The sequence below is a fragment of the Lampetra planeri genome, unplaced genomic scaffold (genome assembly GCF_965212315.1).
Source record: "Lampetra planeri unplaced genomic scaffold, kcLamPlan1.2.h2 scaffold_529, whole genome shotgun sequence".
NCBI lineage: Eukaryota > Metazoa > Chordata > Hyperoartia > Petromyzontiformes > Petromyzontidae > Lampetra > Lampetra planeri.
In genome coordinates, this window is record NW_027615352.1 from 28,369 (window position 1) to 33,532 (window position 5,164).

Consider the following 5,164-nt stretch of genomic DNA (forward strand, 5'->3'; position numbering starts at 1 on the left):
CCTCCCTCCCCTTCTTCCAGCAAGTGGTGTGAGCGAGGAGTTGCAGTGATGCGCCTTCGCTCCGTGTTCCCCTGAACCGAGACGCGACCGCAACACGTGGTGGAGGAGGAGGAGGGGTGGGATGAGTGATGAGGCTGCACCCGGTTCCAATCAGAGCCGCACGTGCCGTGCTGCTTTGTTTGCACGTCGGCGCTCGCAACACTCCACAGCAAACGGTTACCGGTTTTCCGACTTTTGGATCGGGTAATTGTTAACACGACCGGTTACGGATGACCGGTTTTTCCGACTCCCACTGAACAGACTGTACTATCGACTCGCTGTGGACAGACGCGATTAGGGGCCGTCCATAAATGACGTCACGCGATTTTGGACGATCTTTGATTCCCCCCCCCCCTCGTCACACGGCGTCACAAAAAGTCAGACCCCCCCCCTCAAATATGACGTCAGAAAGCTCTGCCCCCCCCCCAAAATAAAACATGCTTCAAATCGCTTTAAACTATTGTCATTGTAGTGCGTATTTAATGTGGCGCTGCACTCTGATGTTGTAGGAGAAAACATTTATTAAAAAAAGTATATTTAATTAAGTAGAACGTGTTGTCTATATTTATTTAAAGTTGCGCAAACCTCCCTCCCCTCGTCACACATCGTCACAAATGTCTGAACCCCCCCCCCCCTAGGTGCGTGACGTCATTTATGGACGGCCCGGGAGGGTGGCAGCTCCCTCGTGCATTGCACCATCTCGTGCCCTGCACCATCTCGTGCATTGCACCATCTCGTGCACTGCACCATCTCGTGCCCTGCACCATCTCGTGCACTGCACCATCTCGTGCCCTGCACCATCTCGTGCACTGCACCATCTCGTGCCCTGCACCATCTCGTGCATTGCACCATCTCGTGCACTGCACCATCTCGTGCACTGCACCATCTCGTGCACTGCACCATCTCGTGCATTGCACCATCTCGTGCATTGCACCATCTCGTGCATTGCACCATCTCGTGCACTGCACCATCTCGTGCATTGCACCATCTCGTGCACTGCACCATCTCGTGCACTGCACCATCTCGTGCACTGCACCATCTCGTGCATTGCACCATCTCGTGCATTGCACCATCTCGTGCACTGCACCATCTCGTGCATTGCACCATCTCGTGCATTGCACCATCTCGTGCACTGCACCATCTCGTGCATTGCACCATCTCGTGCATTGCACCATCTCGTGCATTGCACCATCTCGTGCATTGCACCATCTCGTGCACTGCACCATCTCGTGCATTGCACCATCTCGTGCATTGCACCATCTCGTGCATTGCACCATCTCGTGCACTGCACCATCTCGTGCATTGCACCATCTCGTGCATTGCACCATCTCGTGCATTGCACCATCTCGTGCATTGCACCATCTCGTGCACTGCACCATCTCGTGCACTGCACCATCTCGTGCACTGCACCATCTCGTGCATTGCACCATCTCGTGCATTGCACCATCTCGTGCACTGCACCATCTCGTGCATTGCACCATCTCGTGCACTGCACCATCTCGTGCATTGCACCATCTCGTGCATTGCACCATCTCGTGCACTGCACCATCTCGTGCATTGCACCATCTCGTGCATTGCACCATCTCGTGCATTGCACCATCTCGTGCACTGCACCATCTCGTGCATTGCACCATCTCGTGCATTGCACCATCTCGTGCATTGCACCATCTCGTGCATTGCACCATCTCGTGCACTGCACCATCTCGTGCATTGCACCATCTCGTGCATTGCACCATCTCGTGCACTGCACCATCTCGTGCATTGCACCATCTCGTGCACTGCACCATCTCGTGCATTGCACCATCTCGTGCATTGCACCATCTCGTGCATTGCACCATCTCGTGCACTGTACCATCTCGTGCATTGCACCATCTCGTGCATTGCACCATCTCGTGCACTGCACCATCTCGTGCATTGCACCATCTCGTGCATTGCACCATCTCGTGCATTGCACCATCTCGTGCATTGCACCATCTCGTGCACTGCACCATCTCGTGCACTGCACCATCTCGTGTACTGCACCATCTCGTGCACTGCACCATCTCGTGCATTGCACCATCTCGTGCACTGCACCATCTCGTGCACTGCACCATCTCGTGCACGGTGTGAAGGGTCGAATGTTCGCAGAGAGCCGGGGACTCTATCGTCATTGTACACTGTCGGTCTGCGGCGAGGGTGCGTGATTGTCTCTCGCCACAAACACGCTCCCAATCCACGGGCCCCATCGATTGGTGGCGAGATGTCAACTACATCGCCTGGTCTACAGGAGGTCGTGGGTTTGATCCCAACCCTGACTGCTGCTGTATATTTGGAGTTTGCGTGTCTCTCTCTCATCATCATCACGGTACCTAGGAGATGTTAACTACCTCGCCAGGTATGCAGGAGGTCATGGGTTTCGATTCCGACCCTGACTGCTGCTGTATATTTGGAGTTTTCGGTGTCTCTCTCTCATCATTATCATCACGGTGGTTAGGAGATGTTAACTACCTCGCCTGGTATACAGGAGGTCGTGGGTTCGATTCCGACCCTGACGCCTGCTGTATATTTGGAGTTCGTGTGTGTCTCTCTCTCATTGTCACGGTGGCTAGGAGATGTTAACTACCTCGCCTGGTCTACAGGAGGTCGTGGGTTTCGATTCCGACCCTGACGCCTGCTGCTGTATATTTGGAGTTTGCGTGTCTCTCTCTCATCATCATCATCACGGTGCCTAGCAGATGTTAACTACCTCGCCTGGTTTACAGGAGGTCGTGGATTTGGATTCCGACCCTGACGCCTGCTGCTGTATATTTGGAGTTTGCGTGTCTCTCATCATCATCATCATCATCACCACGGTGGCTAGGAGATGTTAACTACCTCGCCTGGTCTACAGGAGGTCGTGGATTCGATCCCGACCCTGCCGCCTGCTGTATATTTGGAGTTTGCGTCTTTCTCCCCGTGGTCGCGTGGACTTTTCTCCGGGTCCTCCGGTTATTCCCTCCACATTTAGAATCAACAACACGCGTTTAGAGTATGTGGCTGCTATACATTTCCACGTGATAAGCCACTTCGTTGGGCTATCATTTGTGATATCCAGGTTGCTACATCGTAGTTCGGCGTAGCGGCAATGAGCAATCCGACCGACCACCGCGTGACACACGACGTCTTTGTCGTTACTGACGAGGAGCGGGGGTGGGTGGGTGGGGGAGGGTGAGTGAGTGAATGTGTGCTGTAGGAATACAATAAACATTGTACCATATACATTGTCATCATAATCGGCCGTGATCTCTCCATTGCTGGAGTCAAGAATGCAATCGGCCGATCGTTATCCACATGAGAGACGCGTGACTGCTGAGTCATCACGTGTTGATTGTGGGTCGTCACCTGCTTCTTGTCGTGTGCCCCAAGGGTCTGGAATGCTATCGGCAATAAACTGCAACTTGGATCACGATCTGTGAGATCTTCACTCAAAACTGCTCGAGAGGAGTTGAACACACCTGCTATTCAGAATGGCCTGAAATAAAATGTATCATTGACCGCTGCAAAGTATGATCTTGAGTTTGATCTTTAAAGGTGCATTGACATTTTTTTATTCTGCTACTGATACTCCTGCTGTTATGGAGTGACTCATTGAACCAACTATGGCTGCAAAGTTTGGTAGTACATGTTATGTGTATCGTTTATTGTTAAATTTGAATCACAGTTCACTGTTACATTGTTTTATAGCTTTATTTTGTAAACGTTTTGGTTTAGCCATGTTTGTTTGTTGTAGTACAGAGTTAGCCTGATAACTTTATTCTACATTGTCTTATGGTTGTTATTGTTTGACTTGCATCCCACTGGGATTTTTGCACACAGCGTTGAAATACGGTGCTTTTTTTCTGCAAGACTTTGCTGTTTTTTCCAGAATTTTTCTGTTTGCGTGTAGTCACTTTAAGATGTTCCTTGTTCATGTTTTTGTTTTGTTGCGGTTGCACCCGACTCAAGGGCCGCATGGCTCTCAGGGTTATACCTAATAAATGAGACTGAAACTGATGGTAGGTGCAGAGCACCGACTACAATCCCAGACTCAGGTGGTCACGTCCAGGTAACCGCGTTAGGAGCGGCGGAGTGGAGTGCGTCTGTGGATCGAGGGCATTGCGTCGGGACACGTTGCACGGTCTTCTCTGGATGCCCGATTGTGAGCGAGCGAGCGTTGTAAGACACCGAATACTTTACAGCTCTGCCTCCCACCATGCATCCTCACCAGGCATGCTCTGTCCGCTGCTCGATGACGGGGCGGGGTGGGATGGAGGAGGCTGGTGACTCATGACACCGACTAAGTTTTGTCAACATTCGTCAATAACAATGTGTGGCCTTGAAAGTACAACATATAGGTAATAGGTGACGTTTCGAGCAATGACCCTTCTTCACAGGTAGAGAGGTGAGTAGCGAGACAGAGTAGACGATAGGGGCTGTAGACTGCCTGGGTTTAAACCGCAGGAAATCCATGATGAGGATTACATTTGAAATGTGTTATTCTGATGGCCCAGTTTTTAAACCGGGCATACCAACAGTTACACTAATAGTGCCTAGTGAGTAACAAACAAATCCTTCATCAGTCACAAAGTATATACTACTACACTAATTCTAAATAATACAATCAATTAACATGTAAAACTAGCTTTTTTGCCCGTCCAAGGGCGGGTACATATTGCAGTTTATCTGAAATATTCACCAGAAAAATTGTTCAGCTCATGATTATTAATGAGGGGGGGGGTTGCCCCATGTGGAGTGACGTCACCCCTCATGGTTATTGGGGAGGGGTGCGGCGTGTGGAGTGACGTCACCCGCTCATGATTATTAATGAGGGGGGGGTGCGGCGTGTGGAGTGACGTCACCCGCTCATGATTATTAATGAGGGGGGGGTGCGGCATGTGGAGTGACGTCACCCGCTCATGATTATTAATGAGGGGGGGGTGCGGCATGTGGAGTGACGTCACCCGCTCATGGTTATTAATGAGGGGAGGGGTGCGGCATGTGGAGTGACGTCACCCGCTCATGGTTATTGGGGAGGGGTGCGGCATGTGGAGTGACGTCACCCGCTCATGGTTATTGGGGAGGGGTGCGGCATGTGGAGTGACGTCACCCGCTCATGGTTATTGGGGAG